At 41.0% G+C, this 23,551-nt stretch overlaps 1 protein-coding gene across 1 annotated transcript in view; it reads right to left on the bottom strand.

Moving 5' to 3' along the window:
* The window catches only part of otop2 (otopetrin 2), a 65,004-nt gene extending 41,747 nt beyond the window's left edge, over window positions 1-23,257 (bottom strand). The window contains exon 1 of the mRNA XM_016991355.2: window positions 22,695-23,257. The gene's annotated coding sequence lies outside the window, so the exon portion shown is untranslated. The remainder of the gene's footprint in view (window positions 1-22,694) is intronic.
* Window positions 23,258-23,551: the final 294 nt, after the last annotated feature.

The following is a 23,551-nucleotide window of genomic DNA, read 5'->3' as shown; positions in this document are numbered from 1 at the left end:
TAATAATTAACAACTGCAGCCTTTTGGCTTTCTTAGTCCCATGAAGCTTAGAAAGGTGGTAAAATGCAATTTTCAGACTGTTGGTTCATTGCATATCACATGTTTCAAATCTCTCTCTTGAGTAACAAGGGCTTCAAATTAAATAGGCTGCATGATAATATCAGTGATGAGGAATCTGGTCCAGTCCTTTCCCTACTGCCCTAGTTTCTACTTTCAGGGAGTTTCTCACATGGGAGTCATTAAGACAAAACAAACTAAAAAAACTTCACATGCAGTCTGACATGGATCCATTATACCACCTCCAGATTTTAACACATCCTTCTCACTTCATTTAATTTCATGTGCAGGTGAAGTCAATAAAAGGAGGAATAGCTAAGGCTGGATCTACACTGCCATATAATGCAGTTTCAGAATGCTGATTACCTGGATTTAACTGGATTATACGAGTCTACATTTCCATATAATCCAGGTCAATGCAGTTAATCTGCATTTCTGAAACTGCATTATATGGCAGTGTAGATCCATCCTAAGAAAAGTTAGAATCCTTCAGCCAATGCGGCTTGCTGTAGGATTCTTGGAGCTGTACTCTAAAGCAACAAAAGCTCCAATTTTCCTAAAGGAACAAAGAACTTTATTTTGTATTATCCACCATCCAAAAATCATACTGTGGTCTTTAAAAATGCTATTTCCCAAGCACTACACCTTCCAGTATGAATATTTAGCTCAGACAAGCCTCACACTCAATGCCCATGCTCAGGAGAATCCACTGGATGTGGACAAGAGAAGTAAGACATCACAGTGACCTTTTCGTGATACACAATTATAGCACTTCGATTCCACTTCAATTGCCATGGAATTAAAAGAGGGGCCTTTAGGCTCCCCACCATAAAGCTCCTTAGGTACCACTGTCCAAAATCCACAGGATTTCATAGGATACATCTATGGGAACACAGTGTAGTGTGAAAGGACCCAAGGTGATCATCCTGCTTGGCAAGCAGTTGGACTGGATGGCACTCAGTCTATTCCAATGCTATGGTTCTATGATCTCATGTGTCTGCTGCCTCTGTTTGTTGTCCAAGTAGAAAGTTTCAGGAAAGGTCTCTGTACTCTCCCTTCTTTCCATGGTTTTTTATCTGGAATTGGACAGACCTTCAAAGAGAGAATACCTCCAAACAGATTACTGTCCTCTAGCAACCACTGAAACACATCCTTGCCCTCTGTCAAGCTAAGGAGAAACCATCTTATTCATTGATCCAGAAATTCATTTTTTCCTCTCTTGCCTTACAATCTGATTGGATGTTGCTACCAGCTGAGTGTCAATCAAATTATCTGTCAATATCATGGGCTCTTCTTTGTGGATATAGATTTGATTACTTGGGGAGAGGGAGTGGTAGGGGTAGGGAGAGAAGTATGACTATAGAGCTGCATTACATCCTCAAAGTTGTTTTTGAGGCATGCCCTTCAACTCTCCAAAGGTGAGTTGATGGTGCATTACTTCTTTTGAATGTCTCAAAGAGCATGAATGCACCCATAAATTTGCCCCACTGCACTATTACAATAAAAATCTCATTATTTCTCCAAATCAGAAGTTGATGTCCATCTAATACCAGGTTTTTGTTAGTTTGTTTCACTTTGCATTTTTGCAGGGTGTGTATCCACCTCAAGGAATCCAGGGCCAGAAAACTGACCCCTGAACCTGGCAAAGCTGCTTATTTTTGTGTAATTGGGAACATCCTGCCCAGAAGACTAAGGGCCCTTCTAGACAGGCCCAAAAATGTGGGGCCTGTTGTGCTTTTACCTGAGGCATCCAAATGATATCTCAGGTAAAAGTGAATTGGCTTTGTCCCAAATTAATTAGATATCCCATTAGATCTGGGCCTTCCTGAAAGGTCCAGGTCTAATGAGGTATTGGGCCTATGGGGAATCACCCCGGGTAGTCCTGGGACTACCCAGGGGTGAGTCCCCATTGTCACCTCACACCTTTTGGTAAGATAGCACTTACTCTCTCCCCCCAAGCCCCAAAAACTACCCTTAAAATTAAACAAAACTTACCAGGCCACCATTAAGGTGGTCATGCAGTTTTCCTGGTGCGTAGAAATGATGTGACAGGAGATGGAGGGGTGTGTGTGAGAGAGAAGCAATTCAACCCCCCCCCCCCCCCCCCGGTCTCCTGATGCTTCATTTCTATATGCTAGGAATACTCCAGGACCATCTTAAGGGCAGCCCAATACGTTTATAAAAAAAATAGTTATTTTGAAGCTTTTGGGGTGGCTTGGTTCCACCCAGGTATTACCAGGATGGCATGTAGTCACCCCACTGGGAAAGCCTGTTTTTTGGGTGGGAGTCCGGGGACTTAAAAGCGCACTGAAGCAGGTTTTTTAAACCCGCTTTAGTGTTCGCTTAAGTGCAATGTGGAAGCCCAGTAAGTCAGATGATTGCCTGGTTTACTTCCACCTCTCAGACTGAAAATTAATAATGGCTCTGGGAGTGCACAACATGTACTGGAGATCCAGAATTAGCTCCAGTACATTTTGTGCACTCCCATAGCCGCTGTTAGATAGAAAGCAACTCCATTTTCCCAAGAGCGTCAGGTATTGCAAGCACCGCTAATGTTGGGTGTCATCCTGGAAAATCAGATCCATGGGGCAATGCAAAGGCAGAGAACAGAAAGCACTTTGAAGTACTGCAAGTGGGAGAAAAGGTTATGACAAAGGTTCCTGCAGGGAACAACCAAGGCAAGGCAAGGCAAAGCAAAGCAGTGCTGGGATCATCAAAGCACTTCTGGAGCAAACATTCTCAAAGGGTTCAAGCCAATAAATATTTGCTCAGGTGAGCAAGCCAATCCTTGCACCTTGTAGTTAGAAATTCACAACTTAGTGATACTCATTCATTCTGAGATCATTTAAAAAAAATCTCATGACTATAAATGCAGATCACATGGTCAATTTAATTTTTAATCTAGTTTTTAAATGTAGTATTCATGCGGCCCGCTCGTGTTATATTGCTGTTTTGATCTTATGTTGTACTGTTTATTTTATGTAATGTATTATTTAATTGTATTATGTTATGGTTTATTGTATTGTCTTGGGCATGGCCCCATGTAAGCCGCCCCGAGTTCCGGGATTTGAACCTGCAACCTTTCGGTCTGCAAGTTCAGCAGCTCAGTGCTTTAACACACTTCGCCACAGGGGATCCATAAGACCATCTGTGGACTACCATATTTCAATGCATCACCATTGCCATCAGGGCCATAGCCAGAAAAAAATTTCGGGGGGGGGGGGGTTTGAATCCCTAGCACCCCCCACCCCCGCTACAAACCTGTCAATATCTGCTTGAGATAGTGCCTGGAGGGACTCTTAATGTTTTGCGTCTCATAGATTTAGCATGGGGATTTGGTTAACCAGTTAAAATTCATGAGTAAACCAGGTTTTTTTTATAACCTGAAAAATTTCGGGGCGGGGGTGAACCCCTAAAAAAAACCCCTCGCTACAGGCCTGATTGCCATTGTGTCATAGTCGCAGTCTCTTTTTGGGTCCCCCAAATTGGCATTTTTCCTTTCACTGCATAATCGACGCAGCCTTGATTCATCGCCCCAATGTCTTGTTGCCCTATACAATCAACAGCTTGACTTGCACACATGCCCTTATTATTTATTTATTACAATATTTATATCCCGCCCTTCTCACCCAACAGGGGATTCAGGGCGGCTTACAATAAAACGCATATATAAAAAATTATACAGTACAATATAAATCAGTTAAAAAAATATAACTGATAAAAACACATTATAAAATGTACAGTGTAGATATGTGAAGCTTCCCCTCAGCTTTGATGCTTCACTGGACTGAGTTCAGAATCACTGGAGTGAAGAGAGTGACAATACTGGCTCTCTTCAACCCAGTGCTTTCAGGGTCAACTGTGTGAAGCTCCGTGGCTGAAAGGAGAGCATGCGTGTGGGTGATGCTGTTGTTTGTATAGTGCAGATTTTTTAATTCATTGTGTAATAGTTGCACCCCCTTTTTTGGCTAAAAAAGGGATAAGAAGTATGACTTTAATATGAAAATTTCATGTTATGTTAAAGTACTGTCCGTTTCATTCCTTCAACATTTACTTGAGATTAAATCCAATTTATTTTGATGGGATTTACTTTAGAGTAAGTGTATACAGAACAGCAACTTGCTATATTACTAGCAAGGTCCCTCACAGCCTAAGGGCCCAGGACAGAAGAAGCAAGGTGCTTTCTTTTCTTCTTCAGTTGCTTCTCAATTTTTCCAGCATTTCTCTTACTAGCCATGGGTTGAGTAACTGAGTAACAAATGCATGGCATTTAGCTGTTAAGACATTCCAACTGCAGTGGTGAAATGGGTTTAGGTGTGAAAATATTTGGTTTGCTGTCTCCTGTGTTGTCCAATTTAGGCATTCCTTGTTTATCGCTCTTCTGTGCCACCTCAGGCAGGATGGTTCACTCATATGGTACAATTAGAACCTACCTTTTTGGAACCCCTTCAAGACCCGCAGCTTTTTATATTTTAATATACCAGTTCAGAGGAACTAGATAACTGACAGCTCACATGACATTAAAGCTACATAGGTATGACTAGGTAGGCAGTGCCTGCATGGGATACTATCTTCGTGCCCCATGTTTGCTGCTCTGATCCATCTTAAAGAGCAGAATATAAATGAAATGTTCCGAAGGTTATTCAAGTTGTTGTAAGGTGATAGGAAACTCTGCATACCTTTCTTTGCAAGAGTTCCTACACTATTAATTTACAGTAATTGGTAGTAGGCTGAGTGAGAGGGGAAACTAAATGTGTTTACAATTACTAATACATTCTGATTGCAAATACATTCTGATTATCGATCTGTTTTTTGACTGTTATTACCACTGGAAATAAAGTTGCATTTACTAGCCTTTGTTAGGCTAGATCCTATTGAACCTTGGGGCTGGCAATTGAGGGAAAGGTCTTTAAAATTCTCAGTCAAAAGAGAACATATAGTGAAGTGGTTCTCAACCTGTGGGTCCCCAGATATTTTGGCCTTCAGCTCCCAGAAATCCTAACAGCTGGTAAACTGGCTGGGATTTCTGGGAGTTGTAGGCCAAAACATCTGGAGACCCACAGGTTGAGAACCACTGCTATAAGGAGTGCCTAAGCAAAGAAAAAGGGCAATGGAAACTAAAAAGGAGATATGAATTAGGGATAAACATCTGGTTTTGTTACTTTCAACTACATGACAGATTTATGAAAGATAATAAGGTAGGATTTCCCCAAAGAAAACCAGAATTTTGGAGAAGGGGAATAAAGGACTAACTTCCAGCTTATACAAATACATTTTAGAAGATAATTGAATAAAAATAGCAATGATTTCATGGGTTAAAAGACAAGGAAAAATATTGTTTGGGAAAAATGGGAATATTTATGGAAAAGTTTTAAATTTTTGATAGCTGGGCCCATTGGAGAAAACATGTATAAAATGTTCTATAGAAGTTACATACTGTAACTCCCGAGGTGATAAGCAAAATAGATAAATCCCATTTTTTTTTGGGGGGGGGGGATGCTGGGGATGCAAAATACATAAAGGAACCTTCATCCACACTTGGTGAAACTGTAGGCTGGTACAAACCTTTTGGGAAAAGGTAATCAAGGAAACAAACAAAATAATTACTAAAAGTTTAAGAAACATCCAGAAATGTGCCTTTTAGGTTTATTTGGTGAAAAAATCAGTAAAGATGACATAGAAATCTGTCAATACAGTTGTAGCTGCAAGGTTAATAATAGCAAAATTATGGGAGGGGAAAAAAGAGGTACAGTAGAGTCTCACTTTTCCAACATAAACGGGCCGGGAGAATGTTGGATAAGCAAATATGTTGGATAATAAGGAGGGATTAAGGAAAAGCGTATTAAACATCAAATTAGGTTATGATTTTACAAATTAAGCACCAAAACATCATGTTATACAACAAATTTGACAGAAAAAGTAGTTCAATACACAGTAATGCTATGTAGTAATTACTGTATTTACGAATTTAGCACCAAAATATCACAATATATTGAAAACATTGACTACAAAAATGTGTTGGTTAATCCAGAACGTTGGATAAGCGAGTGTTGGATAAGTGAGACTCTACTGTACGTATAAAGGGCTGGAGAGGAAAATTGTTAAACTATATCCAGATGGCCAAACTGTCCAATGACATTAGATGAGGAAATAATGAAGACTTTGTTAGAAAATGGAGGCTTGCATTTGAATATTTAGAAAGGAAGGCAAAGGTAGACTTTAAAATTGAAGCAAGGGGAAGTTATTGATATAAAGATAAGAGTAGTTTTTTTATGAGATACTACTTTCACAATGAGTGTTGTCTGAAGTCCTGGGTGGTGATTCATGGGTGAGGGAGGGGGTGAGTGTGGTAGACAGATGTATTTGTATTATGTGTATCTGATGTATTTCTTTTATTTTCTTTTACATTCTGTATTCCATCTTTACTCAATAAAAAATAAATTACAAAAATTCTCAGTCAAATACATCATCTGGTACCTCTGACCAAACTGCCAGTCCCTGGGGTTCATAGGATAGATAAAACCATGGAAATTAAAGTGGAATCATGATGCTATAATGGTGCAGTGGGAAAATGCTGCAGTTTTTCAATAGATTTAGGTTCTTTCCTTTCCCTTTGGGTGGTGTGGGATTGGCTGTGCTGTTATGAGTGGATGTGTGATACTCCAGATTGTTGTAACCTTGCTTTTTCAGAGTACCTCATATGTACAGAACTCAGCAATAGTAGGTTTTTTAAAACATAACTTTTTTAGACTCCAACATCACTGGTTGAGGGACTCTTGTAGCTGACATCTAAATAAAAAAGTCAATTTCCCAAGCTCTGCTAACATTGGTCCTCACATTTTGGAGAATGAAGATGCCAGGGGCGACTGGCACTTTATAAACCCATGCCCTCCTGTTTTCGAAAACTGGAGCCCAAAAGGATGAACCCTGGAGTCTGCAGTTCCATAGGGACTAATAAGGGAGACTGCATTGAACTTTTCTCTGGTTTCAAGCTACCTTTCATTGCACTTTTCTAAAATGTTGCATAAACACCAAACATGCACCTGACCTCAGAGAATGACCAGACAATTGTTAATGTAACCCCCTCACAATACCCGGAGTGGACACACAGAACACATAATGGGCTTTAGGAAGACCCACAGAGTTTCCTCCTGATATAATATGATCTTATCACTGGGAACATTTCTTCACCTCTGTTGCTGAATCAGACCTCTCTTCCCTGGAGTCTTCACTGAATTCGCCAACACCCTGACCACCCCTTTGTCTTCCTGACTGGCATCCATTGCATTGATTGGAGTAGAGGCATCAAAACCCATTTTAACCATTATCTCTTTTGCCATCACATACCTTTCCACTCACACCCTTCTCCTGGGTGGATCAATAAACAGATACAAGCCTTCAAATATACCAATGACAGATTATTAAATTTCCTGCCATGACTGGAGCCAATCATCAGTGACAATGGATGGAGCCCCTGGATCTATCAGAGAGTAGATTCTAGCCGGCACCATTTTGGACCAATCAGAAGCCAGCACAGCAGAGTGTCTTTGTTTTGAATAACTGTCCAAGTTCTACAAATAAACCTGTATGTTTTTGCACTTGTGCTTATGTCCATTTTTGGAGTGCTGCCTCTGCTGACATCCTTTTTGGCCAAGGAGAATAAAACCAATGATCATTGCCTTCATCCTGTCTGTGTCTTCTTTGATCCTTTTGGAGCTTGACATGCCAGGTTCCAAACCCGCAATCTTTGAAATAGCTAAAATCATATAATATTACCACAAAAAACATTTAAAAGAGAAAGGAAAGAGACTATTGTTGACTTTTGCTGATAGGAAAACTATCTGATGCTGGAAGAACTGGCTTTCCTCCTAATATAATTTTTGCTGGGATAAAAGGATAGCACTCTAAGAAGAGAAGAGGATGCAGCAAGCAAAGATAAACTCGAAAACATCTTACAGTCAGTCAACAGTAACACAAAACTCAGAGTGAACAGCTCAGCTTAATTTTCCTCATTCCTTAACTGGAGAAACCTGTTCAGGGTAGATCATGGGAATGTCAAGGTTGGCAGCACCTCCTCATACCTCACCTGGATGTGATACTGAACAGAGGAAGGAAAATGGTTGGATCTTGGAGAAGCTTTCAAATGTCACCCCCCTCCCCACTTCTACCTGTCCCCCTCCCTGCCATAATCTACAAGCAACAGAGGAACAACACATGCCATATAGAGGAAGAGAAATGAAAGTTGACATTATGAAACAAAATGCTAAGTACGTAGAGACATCCAGCTGCAAGCACAGACTTAATAAATCACACCCAGATTATCCCTTATTCCAGAAGCACATAAAATACTTTAACAGCTACAGGGCAAAATTGGCCACAGAGGTATTAACATATTTGGGCAATAATGAAACAAAATGGTTCAATCTTCTGGCATAAAATCTGCTGGCTATACCCTTGAAAATACACATATATATATGTATTGATGATCTGCTCGCCTTCGAATTTCCTTCAACATTATGAATACATTAATCTTACTAGTTTATGCAGATAAGAACTGGCATTTCTAGAAGGGTTATGCAGTGGATATTTCATATTTTCCAGTTTAAATTTTGCAGGATTTATTCATGTGATCTCTTAAAGAATCTCCAGGTCTTCCATTGCAATTGACTACAGAGTTGCACTGGAGGACCTAGAGATTCCCAAAGAAGTGTGTTCTCATATAAAAATAGTGCTTTTTTATTAATGTTTTCCCACTTTCACAAGATCCTGTGCCCCAGATCTTGGTGAATGTCATGGCCTGACTGCATTTCTTTTAGTGCCTAGTTGCAACATGCCTGGTTCATGGGACAAATTAAGACTTTTGTGGGCTCAGTGACTGCACTTATTCACTTTTTCTCTGGCTATTTTTTATTCCAATTTCAACAAATTCCACCTGAGTTGGCACCCCCCCCTTCTGAATCTTCTTCCCTTTTCCCGACCGGACGCCTGAGAGAATATGCATAGAACCCTTTAGGGAAAAATGCTTTCCTGTTCTTCATCAGGATTCACATTACCATGACCTTTCTGGTCTGGCATCAAAGTTTATGAGCTGAAGAAAAGAATCCCATTTCATTTCATAACAGGATCATAACTCATCAGTATTAAACAGCGTACATTTCTTTCTCTTGTTTCGCTTCCTGCTGGAAGCACCACCCCTATTAGTGGATCCCTACATACTGGCCTAGCCTTGTTGACTATGCCCCTTCTCTTATTTGTCCCAGCGGCTTGGGCAACAAAAGTGATTTGGTCCTCTCTGCTACTCCTGACTTTGCCTTTCTGCTTTACCTGGAGGTAAGAATAACCACAGGCCTGTTTTTAAGACACTACACACAAATGCCACAAACACTTAGCGACCCTTTCACACTACATAATTATAGCTCTCTAATGCCACTTTAGTTGTCATGGCTGCAGCCTATAGAATCCTCCCGGGATTTATGGTTTTGTGAGGCATTGGAACATAGGTGTAGCTATTAGCTGAGAGTCAAAATGAGGGCATTGCTTCCTCAAATAATAATTCTGCCTCCATAATGAAGTTTGCCTGAAGTTCCTAAATTTCTAACATTTCACAATGAGACACTGAAAATTCTTCATAGCTATTTGTTGTGTTTTCATTCCTCTGGCAATTATGCCTATCTCCTTTTCTTTTCTCATTTGAAGTTTTAAGTTACTGCAATGCTAGACATTTGGAGATTAGAGTAAAATTTCATTTGGGGGAGCAATTTTTTTTTCGTTTGGTCAATAGCTACATCCCTGCACTAGAATTTTACTTCAGCACTGGAAGCTGGACAGTGTCCTCCAAGTAAACCTTAGAGCAGGGGTCCTCAAACTTTTGAAGCAGAGGGCCGGTCCACTATCCTTCAGACTGTTGAGGGGCCGAATTATCATTTGGAAAAAAATACAAACAAATTCCTATGCATACTGCACATGTCTTATTTGTAGTGCAACAACAACAACGAAAGAACAATACAATATTTTAAAATGAAAACAATTTTAACCAACATAAACCTATCAGGATTTCAATGGAAAGTGTGGGCCTGCTACTGGCCAATGAGATAGTCAAGTTAATTAGGATTGTTGTTGTTGTGTGCCTTCAAGTCATTTCAGACTTTGGCCGAGCCTAAGTCTAAAATTAATTATTTATTTACTGCATTTATTTACTACATTTATATCCCACCCTTCTCACCCAGAAGGGGACTTAGAGCAGCTGTATGTACATACAATATACAGTAGAGTCTCACTTATCCAACATAAACGGGCCGGCAGAATGTTGGATAAATGAATATGTTGGATAATAAGGAGGCATTAAGGAAAAGCCTATTAAACATCAAATTAGGTTATGATTTTACAAATGAAGCACCAAAACATCATGTTAGACAACAAATTTGGCAGAAAAAGTAGTTCAATACGCAGTAATGCTATGTAGTAATTACTGTATTTATGAATTTAGCACCAAAATATCACAATATATTGAAAACATTGACTACAAAAATGCGTTGGATAATCCAGAACGTTGGATAAGCGAGTGTTGGATAAGTGAGACTCTACTGTGTTATATTATTAGCATAGCACAATATTAGCATTATATATTACTATATTGAACTATACCACTATACTATTATATAATATGTAATATATAACATATAATTAATATTATTATATGGTATTATTATTAGTATTATATTGTATAACATAATATTATTATCAATATTATATGTATATTCAATATATTATATTATTAAAACTGATATAAAAATATTATATTATAAAACTGAGGGCCGGGGCCAGGTAAATGACCTCGGAGGGCCGCATCCGGCCCCTGGGCCTTAGTTTGGGGACCCCTGCCTTAGAGTATACATGGGCAAACTTTGGCCCTCCGGTTGTTTTGGACTTCAACCCCCATAATTCCTAGTAAGCTAGTAAGCTGGTAAACTGGCTGGGACTTCTGGGAGTTGAAGTCCAAAACACCTGGAGGGCTGAAGTTTCCCCATGCCTGCCTTAGAGTAAGAGACAGCTTTAAGATTTTTAATGGGGCAAGTCAGGAAAGGTCCACGGCTACTGGGCCTAGTGATAGGATGGGTCTTGGTAGATGAAAACTGTTCTGGCTACTAGCACATACTGGCCAGAATCCTATTTCTTTCTAGCTAGATCAGATACATGGATTCAACAAATTAACTCTGGTATAGATTAACCCACAAAATCAGGTTTTCATCTCAAAGTATTTAAACACAACCATAAAATTCTATATTCTCTCTCGAAGAAGCTTGTCTTTTAAGGAAACCATTTGTTTGATTATGTCACAGCAGTTTTTTTGGGTTTTAACTTGCCATCTGTCAGAGACTCTATGCAAATTCAGCTGTCAGGAACAAGAACAAACCACCACCTAATCCAGTGGGATTATACTTTTCAGCAAATGCAAACAATTGAATAAATCACACACGTGATTCTAGTTTACCCTAACCTTCTCCACTGAACCAGATGTCAGAAGAGAAGAAGCACTTTAGTGAAAGCCAATTTAAATTCCAATATAGTTGGGACCTGCCTCAACCCATTCATTTGAGTTTAAGTGGGTTGCTGATTGGGATGTTCATCTCAATATCCACCGGCTAGGCTTCATCAGCACTCGGTGCATGGAAATACAAATTTAATATTATTTCAGTTTCCACAGTTACCATTTTGTTTCTAGACAAACTTTAAAGGGCCAGTGTCACTCCTTAGAAATCTTGAGTAGTTGGGGGTTCATGGCACCCAAGCCTCTGTTCCATCTTCCTTTCCCTATAAAAGTAAGGCATTCCAGCCTGAGAGATCAAGCCTTCTGAGTATCACATCATGATTACAAAATGTAGTCATTGCTTGCCATTTGGTAATCAATGAACTCCTTGCTTTTTAGAACTTGGAAATTATGAAGTCTGCTACTGAATAATTTCATTTGATTTTATGTGTAATTATGGCGATATCTGTTATTTTTTTATTATTCTGTATCTTGCTCCTTTCCTTTACTATGTAAACTGCCTTGGAGAACTGGAAATGGGGATACTGAATACAGTAAATCAACTAATACCAAAGAAAAACATAACCTATCATATCTGCCCAAGGCTGGAGTAGCTACTTGTGCTTCAGCAAGACAGAGGACAAAAGACACTTCAATTTGTATGAATTTTGTATTTGCTAATATGTATAAACCACAGTGAGGTAGTGGTTTGAGCATTGTACTGTGATTCTTGAGAGGCTTTGATTCCTTGCTCAGCCATGGAAACTCATAGTGTGACACTCTCAGCCTCAGAAAACCACATGATAGGATCACTTGAAGGTTGTCATGTATTGTAAATTGTTTACAGGCACCCAAAAAGAACAATGATATATGAGGGTGCACACACAGAAATAATTAAAACAGTTTAAATAGAAAACAATACACCTCACCATAGGACCTCATCACATAAGTGGGGGGAAAGCAGAGATCTTACTCCATTCCCTCCCATCGAGGTCTGTCTTCTGGGATAGCCAGCCACCCAATGTCCTTTCCTTGCCAAGGTCTGTCTTTTCCCAGCTTTGCCCCATTTGGAGTCAGGTAGCACCTGACTCCTCAAAACACATTCTGGGTTCTGTTTCCATGCACTCTGGAAATGAAGTCCCATGGAGTCTCACTGAAAGTGCTCTTACCTCATGTGATGGCCTCTGTGAGACTCCGTTTCCCAAGCACATGGAAATGGAGCCAGAATCTGCAGGATGAAGTCCATAATGAGAAAGGCAGTAGAAGAGAAAATCTAGCCACAATGAGTCCCCTTCAGGTTGAGAAAAGCGGGGTATAAATATAATGAATAAACATAATTGACTAAATGACCTGTGTATCAAGACTTACGTGATGTCCCAGGAAGTAACTTTTATTGATAGATAATTCCAAGGCTTTGATCTCTCTTTTTTAGAGGTTTTTATCTCCAAAGTGACTTAGATTGGACAAACCTTGAAATGAGGATGCCTGAGAGGTAAAACTGCTTTCCCAATAGAAGACTTTCTACCTTTAAATTAAGCAAATTCTCCATGGCTTTGTTTTATTTTTTTTATTTTTTGTCAATATATCAGACATTTCTATAAGTGCTTTCAACATCTAAAGATATCTCAGAGCTATTCCACAGGACTGCAATATTGGGACTCTTATACAGTACTTTGAGATTGGGGAAGAATGCTAAGGTTTTATCTATAGCATTTCCATATCCCACTGCTTGGAGCTGATCTGGAAGCTGGCTCTGTGGAAAGATAATGCTAGGCTTCCTGGGCATTGGTGGCCATCCATACTCCTAAATGGCAACACGAACCATTTCATGTGGTGCCTGTTGAGAATTACTTGGGGAGGGTCACAATCCCATGTTATACAGAGCTTCAAATACAGGCTTCACAAGCTCATCAAAGGTACATTAATCCTTTTAGTAGCCTGGCCCTGGCTGGGTGAGATAGGTAATTCTATAATCCACATCCAGAACAGAGTCACTTCCTTGGAATTCATCTCATTGTTGTGTAACTGGTATGTGGTTCAATACAGCACTGAGCTGGAAGTGTAATACCTGCCTTCATTTCCTGGTTCCACACGGCACTCACTGCAAGCTCCTTATTTATAAAATTAAACATTTCTCAAAAAGTTGTTGATGATTAATTGTATGCTGCATCTATCAACAATTTGGATATTAAGTTATAGTAAAGATTCCCAATCAAGTTCTCCAGGTGTTTTGGACTTCAACTCCCAGAAGGCCCAAGTGTCTTGGCCAATGATCAAAGATTCTGAGAGTTGAAGTCCAAAACACTGACTTAAGTCATTAAGGGCCCTTCCGCACAGACATATAACCCAGAATATCAAGGCAGATAATGCATAATATCTGCTTTGGAATGGATTATCTGAATCCACACTGCCACATAACCCAGCTCAATGTGGATTTTATACAGCTGTGTGGAAGGGGCCTAAGACAGTGCTGGGATGAACAAGCTACTGGATGATAAGCTTTCCGTGCATGGAGTTGATGGAAGGGTAAAGGGAGAAAGTGCTGCCAACACAATACTAAAATATTAGCAGAAACGCCAACGTTATAGTTGTTGAATCTATAGTACTTTGGGATGGGAATGATCGTCTACAGTGAACTGACATTCGTCAATTATTAGTTATTCACTAGGAAAGTAAGGTAAGGTATCCACACCCCACTAGGGTGTGGATAAGCTTGGAGATTAAAAAAAAAATTCAGTGACAAATTTTGGACAATTCCTCCAGTTAAATTGCTGGATACTTGAAAGAGATGGAGAGATTCCATGCAAATAAAATTTTTTCAGACTGCTTATTTTATCTTGTCAACATAGTTATACAGTAGACCCCGGTAGTCCGAGTTAAACGGGTGGACCTCAGCTCGGTCAACCGGATAACTCGGATTACTAGGAAGGGAGGCCTCTCTGTGGGGACAAAGGCTGGATCGGGAGGCACTGCAAGCGCCTCCCGATCCAGCCCTTGTCCCAACCACGAGGAGACTTCTTCGTGGGGATGCAGGCTGGATCGGGAGGTGCTTGCAGCACCTCCCGATCCAGCCTGCGTCCCCACGGAGAGGCCTCCCCGCAGTTGGGAGCACCCGCTGAACAAAGGGGCTCTCCCTCCTTTTGGCGAAGGCCTGGAGCCGGGGAAGCCACTCCCGCTTCCCTGGCTCCAAGCCTCTGCCAAAGGGAGAAAGCCCCTTCGTTCAGTGGGTGGGTGAACGGGGAGGGCCGCAAAAGCCCTCCCCATTCAACCACCCGCCCGCCCGTGCCTTGGCTCCTTCGTCATGCCGGGGCCGGCAACACCGGCGCCCGTGTGGCGAAGGAGCTGGCCGTGCGTATTGTTAGATAGGTAGCAAGCTACCTAGCAACATGCACAGGGCGCTCGTCCCTTGGGAGATGCCCCCTGCGTGTTGCTAGGTAGCTTGCTATCTACCTAGCAACACGCAGGGGCCACCTCCCAAGGGGCGAGCGCCCCGTGCGTGTTGCTAGGTAGCTTGCTATCTACCTAGCAACACGCACGTCAGTGAGCAGGTGAACGGGGAGGGCCTTTGCGGCCCTCCCATTCACCTGCTCAGATTGCACAGAGGCTCGGACGAGCGGGGCTCGAACGAGCAGGGTTTTACTGTAATTTCAAATTCTGCACATCTTTTTTGTTTATTTTTGCACCACCAAAAAACCTCAGAATAAACCATCTCATAAATAATAATAAACAGGCCAGCCCATTTCCTTCAATGCTTTATAAAGATACTTAAATTTGGCATCTGGATGCTGCACTTCAATCTGAAGCTCTACATTCCATGCTTAAACCTTGTCCAAAGTATGTAAAATTACATTTTGGATGACAACTTTCAGAAGTCATGCTGATTGGAAGGATTCTGAGAGAAGAATTTGGATGGGAGACCATCAATTAATACCTGGTGCTGGAGGCTATATTTCAGAAGAAGGGACTGGCAAAAACATGTCTGAGTATTCCTTGCCAAAAAAACTCTACGATGGTCCTTCCATGCTGCCATATAACCCAGAATATCAAAGCAGATTATCTATAATATCTGCTTTGAACTGGGTTATCTGAGTCCACACTGCCATATATTCTAGTTCAAAGCAGATAATCTGGGATTTTATACAGCTGTGTGGAAGGGGCCTGTAATTCACAGGGTTGTCACATATCAACAGGCAACTTGACAGCACATAAACACACAGAGTTCTAATTAATTCTGTGGGTTATTCTATTATGTGGCATTTCAGAACTGCAAGATTTTTGTGAGCCAACATATAGTGCTCAATGATTTGGCTAGCATATATTTTCCTGCCATATGTTTGTTATGCTTAAATTATTCCAGTGAAGAGACAACACCCTATGCAGGGCATTTAAATTACCTAAACAATGAGTTGAATTCCCATTCTTCTCAAACTGGGGGTTATGAGAGATCCCCGACTTATGTACTTTAAAATATTTTTAGCCTTAAGGGCTAGAAACTTGCAGGCCTTGTTGTTTCTTCTAATAAATATGGAAATGATTCCGATTGTGCCTAGTCTATATCAATATTTAACTCTACGTTTAAGTGATGCAGCCTTGAAATATTTACATATACAATCCCAAGTGTGAATAACCTGTTAGGGATACATTTGGAAACCAAGCCGTTATTTTTACTTCTTAATTCATAAGCATGAGATTATTATTTTTTTGCTGTGCCACTACCAGAGACTTGCAGAAGCTATCCAGAATGGTGCAGCTGTAACACAGCTGCATCATTAACCCACTGCATCTTCCAAAACTCAGTACACCACAACATTAATTTTAAAAGTACTCTGATTGTGGAACATTAATATGATCAAGTTCACACGTATGGCCCTATAGGTTCCTATTTAACTCTAGTCAAGCAGGGGCAGGAAATGAAAGATTTCAAAATGTTCCTTCTTTCAGACTTTTGGAAAGTTTCCATTGTGTCTTTGGACCTTATTCCATGGGTAGTTGGGAAGTGGAAGAAAGCAGAAAACGTCTAGTGGGGATGCAAGACCCATCTTTGGGGATGGCCAGCCATCCCACAACGTTTCCCCACTTTTCTCCGCTTCCTGCTGCCACTTTCTCTCAGGGGTTGGGGGAACAACTGACACCTGAAAACTGACTCCTCTGATTGTCTTTGCATGTTGGCAAGCCGGATTTCTATGCACAGCTACTGGAAGTGGCTGAGCATCGTGAGAAGACCTCAGTAGGATTCCGTTACACCAGCATTAGAAGACGGTCAGAAAATGGGGGAAGATTAGAGTGGAATAAGGTCATTTGTCGGGTGGCGATAACTGGAATTAGGGTGGTTGTACTCATGATGTCTGCAACAAACATGCTTGGACTGATGGCTCTGGGAACAAACTTGCCAAGTGTTGCCAGGCCCAAACCAGGATGTTGGCAGGCTCTTTTTTATTGCAAATTGCTATTGTTGGGACTAGGTGGGCATGGGCACACAAGGGACCGACTGGTAGTTTCTTTTCAATTTATTCTGCTATTTGTAGAAGCTAGAGTCTAAGAAAGCTGCTTTTTGGGATATGCTTTCCGGAATTCCCTAGCCAATGTACAGGGGTTCTGGGAGAAAGTAACTTTTGCAAGATTTTGCTGTATGGTATGGAAGCAATGTTTTCCTTGACAATTGAAGAGAGTTGGGTGGTGCAGTCCTACACACGACTAATGAGAAACAATTCCTATTGACTTCAGTAGACCTTGTTTTCAGGTAATTGTGTACAAGATTATAGTACCTTCAAGCACCCGAGAATGCCTGCTGATTGACAGATGTCACTGGCAGATAAATCTTGCTTTACCTGTCCCTGCAGGCAACACAGTGCAAGGCCAAGTTGTTGGAATGATGCAGCCTGAAAATAAACAATACTGTAGTTGAGGGGGTGGAGAGGGTTGGCCCAAAGAGCCCTTTGGATTAAAAGAAATGCCTGAGCATCCTGGCCAGTGTCACCGCATGTGCTCACCCTCATCATTTTGGGTGTCTCCTCCCTCTGACTCAGCTCTCACTGATATCTAGCAACAGAGAGCGCTACCAAGTTAATTACATACAAGGTAATTGGCAGTACTTTGCAGCATGCCGGAGGCTCTGCAAGCGCTCTTTCGATCATACAGAAATACCTGCATTACAGCAGAGGAGGCCCCTCCTCTTTCATTATATCCAGGCCTAGCTTCACGTGGCAGTGTGGGTTTGGGAGCTAAACATACACACACACACAGAAGCAAAGAGAAACAGAGAAGGGAACACTACATATTTTCATTTAGTTCTTGCCAATGGCAAGTGAATTAAACTTTGGATAATATTTTAGATAAATTGTGTGTGTTTTTTAAAACTTAGAACAAACATTATTTGAACTACAGCTACAAATCAAAGTTAAGTTGCTCTTATTACTTAGGGAAACTGCTTAGGTAAAACAAATTATGGATCAATTAGGTGCCTTCCAAACTGCCATATAATCCAGATGATCAAAGCAGATAATCCACATTATCTGCTTTGAAGTAGATTATATGAGTCTACACTGCCATATAATCTAGTTCAAAGCAAGATAATCTGGATTTTATATGGTAGTATAGAAGGGACCTTGGATCCATAATCCATTAAGGCAGATCCTGAACACTTGTGAACTCAGTCCTAGTGTTCCTTGCTAGACCCTAAAAAGTAATAATTATAGAGGGAAGTTCTTGAGCACATGCAGAATGCATCTCAGTCCTCTCCATATATGGAAAGGACCTCCCTCTTTCCATTCCACTTTCCCATAGCTTCATACATAAAAGGAGATTATATAGAAACCCTTGCCTATGAAAACCCTATAAAATTCATAGGTTTGCTACAAGGTGACGTGAAGGCGCATACACACACAAATGCCATTAAAGTTACCTGTGGGGCTTTCATGTCAGAATTGACCTGATGTTTTAGTCAAAAGAGATTCTATGCAAGGTCCTTAATCTAATTGAGGATTGGATCTGGCACAGTGGACAGCTCCTTTCATGATCTTAGCAATACCTGAAACAGACGTATCACTCAAAGATGTGAAAAGCACCAGGTGTTAAGGGTAATTCATAACTTACTGCTCCAAGATATAGTGAAAGATATCTTTAAAGAGGATTGGAAAATATCATGAAGTGCAAGGCTAACATGAGCACAAGTGGGAGAGAGGGTGCTCTAATGACTTCTCAAGCCCTGGGTTTTATGTGGCCAGCTACTGTGACTGCATCCCTCACACCACTGATACAGTTATTAAGTTTTGCAAAACTTGGAACTGTTTACATTTCTCTCAGCAAAACAACACTTCTTCACATTCCCTCTGTTTCTTTTTTCTTTTAGAGGGCCTTTGATCCCAAATCCTCTTGTCTGCCTCTGTAACAGCAATGAAAAAAGAGCATTTTCTTTCAGTATTCCTGATATTTACAACAGTGTTGAATGCCATTGATAGGTACATAACTTTCTTGTCTATGCTTTGCAAGGCAAATAGAAAAGGAAAGGAAGGAGAAACTCTGGAGAGGGACATACGGGTTGCAATCCAGCATTCAATTAGGTAGGCTAACATATTCTTGAAGCATGCATACACATACAACAGCAAAAATAAGCCATCAGTTTGCTCGACAGAAGACTCCTAATATTAATGTTGGGAGACTATGCAACAATACTCTTGTCAACTGCAGAAAGGAAAAGGAGAGTATCATCTGAATATATCTTTCTACTCAGTACTTCTGAGAGACCTGTGTGACACCCTTAGACCAAAGTAGAATTCAAACATGGTTTACATTCTAATCAGTTTGTTTCCAGACACAATTCAAAGTGCTGGTTATGATCTATAAACTCCTATATGGCTCAAGTCTAGGTTATTTGGCAAAGAGTATTTCCCTTTATGAGCCATCCTGGGCTCTGAGATCCTCAAGAGAAGCAATTCTCTCATCCCACCACCACCTCAACTATTGGAAGAGGACCTTCCCAGTGGTTGCCTCTGGACTCTGGAAGTCTCTTTCCAGAAAGGCCAGAATGGCCCCTCTCTGTTAATCTTTTGGCAGGCTAAAGCCTTGTTATTCACACAGACTTTTAACAGAAAGTTCTCAAGGGACAAGCAATGGGGTGCTATGTTGTTTTAAATTCAACTGTTTTATATGACATTATATTTCAGATTGCATGTTATTCTTTTAATTATGGAGGTGGCTTCTAATGGGTATCATTCAAAATGGATAATGTGGGTTTTTTTGTTTAATTCCCATTGATAGTCCCCAGTTGGAGTAGACCTTCTGAATCTTTTGGATTTGCACATTTGTTGGTTTGCCACTCAGCAACTGATTCAGTAAGGCCCCTTCTACACTGCCATATAATCCAGATTAATAAAGCAGAGAATCTGCATGATCTGCTTTGAATTGGATTATCTGAGTCTACACTACCATATAATCCAGTTCAAAGCAGATACTCTGGATTTTATATGGCAGGGGCCTAAGTCTGCCCTAGTTGAGATGAGCAATGCATTCAGTCCTCTATCTACTCCTCTTTGGAAGGAAATAAAGGACACTAGTAATGGAGGAAGGATAACAGTTGCTGAAAGTAAAATTTTCAAATATCTTGATTTGGCAGGGAAAGTCCTGTTTATTTTTTCTTTGTCCCAGTTTTTCAGTTGCTTTCAACTGTCTATCCTTCTTCCACTTTCCCCTTACATTGATCACTGCAGAATGAGATTAAAGTCCAAAAGTCATCAGGTAAAACCGGGACCTTTTAAGGGGGTTCAGGCAAAAGCGAAGTGTTATATCCTCTCTTTAGCCTGTGTATTCTTCCTCAATAATAACGTTGGTCATATTGACCACATGCTGATGGTGTTTGGCCTCATGACTCTTGATGTTCAGCTGTGAAATGTTGGAAGGTATATGCACAAGGAAGCCAACGTGGCCTGGATGCCACTCCTACCCTAAAATTCTGTGATGGAGGCTGGACAGCTGTCCAATAAAAGCCTCATCTAGAAGCTGCCCAAGCCACTATTGGTTTAAAAAATTCAGCCCATCTTCCAAGATTTCATAACAGATTATAACCTGATCCTTTAGGATCAGGATAGCCAACACATCCCCATACAGCTCTTTCCTGAGTTCAAAATGGTGCAATAAAGCTACTGTTGCTCCTCCCCATTAAACCACCCAAGGTCATTGGGAACCTACTTGTGGAAGCCTGCCTAGGTCTCAGAATTATACAAAAATCCATTGATGACCCCTGGAGCTTGCTAGCCTTGCTGAGGTACCTTACTGTTTCCTCCTGTTGACTAGCCTTTCCTGAATATTTAAGCTCTGCCAAGTGCGAGACGATGAAACAATCTCACCCCTTTAGGTTTATTGTACAGATAGTGTCCAAAGAAAGAGACTAGTAGGACCTTATCACAAAGCTGCATGGATTTGTCACACATTATGGCAAATCCATGGGATCCCAGTGGGGGGCATGGAGAACCTATTGCTCCATCCCCCGCATTGCATGACTTACCTGGGACCTCATTGCATGGGGGGGGGGGGAGTGTTGCCACCCAGCACCCTCCCATTGTCCTGAAGGCAACACGGGAAGCCTCCTGTGTTGCTGCGGTGGCATACACTGCTTCTCTCCCTTTTACAACTGAGCCTGGCCAGAAGTACATGTCCATTGTGTAATGAGCGCCATTGGGAAAGGGGAGAGCAAGCAGCATAAGACGGGGAAAGGAGCCCATCTACTGAGGTAGAAAGAGGGAACATATGAAAGTATAGTATATGTGGCAGCATCTTAACCTAATCTCTCTGAACCTGGCTGAATCCAAGCTCCTGTCTGGTCAATCATTTTCATGTCTGGTGACACTTCAAAAAAGTGCAAAGCATTTAGTTAATTTTTTGGAATTGGGATGAGGTTACACTGTATCCCTGAAATCCTTCAGTGACCTAAACCAAAACCAGATTTTCCCACCCTGATGCCAAATTTCAGCAATGGGTAACATATTCACAATAATAACCAAGGCCATCAAATTGCAAATTGTGATACTTTTGGGGCAGAGGAATGCTAGTTTCCTCTGGCAACCACAAATCACTGCCAGAATGTGTGTGTGGTGGCAGGGAATCATCTTGTCTTCCTGACACAAGAGGAAGGGAATAGCAAACCTCCACAATTGGGAGAGTGTGGGTGGCAGTAAAAGCTTCTACTGCAAGGGCCAGTTCCAGAGTAGTGGGTCGCAATGGCAGCCATCAAACATGAATGCATGGCCACTTGTGGTCCATGGCCCGTGTGCTTCCTACTCTTTCAACAGAGGGGTAACAGCAACAGAGAATGCATACACCAGTTGAAGGGAAGGTTTGGGTATTTCTGGTTCTTTTCAGTTTCCCGTATGTTCAAGTTTCCCTCCCTCTTTGTTTAATTGGCACACAAATCAATATATAGATTTTAAATATATATTTTGTCAAAATATGTGTTTATAGACTAAGTTCATCAAAATGGACACATTCCAATCACATTTCTCAAAACATCCCTTTCTAGGTATACTTTGGTACACTTCTTATTGAAAATAGCAACATATTTGGAAGCAAAAGAGTCTCAAAATAATTTACATTCTAGTCTGCACATTCACTCAGGAGATTCAGCTTAGGTGATTGCACATCTGAATTCATAAATATGATCTTCCAGCATTTCTATGCACAACATGCATCAGTGTACTACCATCAATTGTCATAAAGTAATCTCCTTTTGCAGCCCAGCCAGGACAGTGCTTGGCCAGGTGAATCATCCCAGTAGGTCAAAGAAGGTTCAGGAAACAAGAGTGAAAAGGCCTTCATGTGAGAACAATGTTCATTGTTTGACAACAATGTTGTCAGACACCATCAACAAAGAAAACCAAGCTTCCATAGATCACAACTCCTGATCAGTTCAACCCTGAGCATTCAATTCTCATCAGCCAGAGAGGGACAAACCAGGCAAGACATTCTTTAAAATGTAAGCATAGGTAGACTAAAAAAAATGTTATCTCAGGCCAGCATCCAAACAAGCAGTTTCCAACCGCATTCATTCTAAGGTTCCCTATTATTATTATTATTATTATTTTTAAAGACAGATTGGGAAGAACTGTTATGTTTTACTGACCTTTCTCCATCACTTCTTCTTGGGATGAAAAGTGGCTGTCACCATTGAGGGGATGTGGTACAGCTATACCAGGGAGCCAATGGGGCAGGAAAGCAGCACAGGTGTCCTGCTTAATCCCAACACTGACTCGGAGGAGATCCAGGGAGCTGCCTGGGAATGCAGTACCTTGCAGGTGAAGCCAAGGCACTCCGGATGAAAAGACGGTCTGACAGGTCCTTCTATAAGCACTCCCAGCCCTTAGTGCCTGGCCTGCCTCCTCCTGAACCCGAGCCCCGCCTTCTCCCCTTCAGGTCCTGCATCAGATTTGGTTCTTCATGTTCCACCATTGAGTTCAGCTGGATGGCTGTTGGGCAAGACCGGCTGGAAATTCTGTCCCCATCATCCTGATGCAGAGATGGTTGTAAAAGTTACCTGAAAAAGAAAGAAACAGACAAACAAAAAAGCCTAAAGAAGAGTTGCCAAACGAGTTCATACTTGACGTAACTATGTATATAAACACACTCACACATTGTGCTCAGATAAGAACGCTATTAAGATTTTACCAAGATTAATAAGATAAATAAAAATAGAAAATACTCTCCCCCCACCTATCCATTAAGAAGACAGAGCAAATGGGGGATGTAAATGTAAGCATCAAACAAAATAATTTAACTACTGAGAGAAAAGCAAAATTGCTGTAGAAAAATGATGCCAAAACACATTTGTTTGGACAGGTCAGTGTTATTTGACTGCATGTTCTTACATCGTAGGCATTTCGAATGGGTGGTTCATATAAAGCACATAGTTAATGTTGTGGTTGAATTTGTTTTTTTAAAAAATAGGAGTTTCTTGTTGGAGTTTGACATTTGATCTCTCCA

The sequence above is a fragment of the Anolis carolinensis genome, chromosome 2, assembly GCF_035594765.1.
Source record: "Anolis carolinensis isolate JA03-04 chromosome 2, rAnoCar3.1.pri, whole genome shotgun sequence".
Lineage (NCBI taxonomy): Eukaryota > Metazoa > Chordata > Lepidosauria > Squamata > Dactyloidae > Anolis > Anolis carolinensis.
The sequence above is the reverse complement of the archived record's forward strand: the minus strand, read 5'-3'. Positions and strand labels throughout refer to the sequence as shown.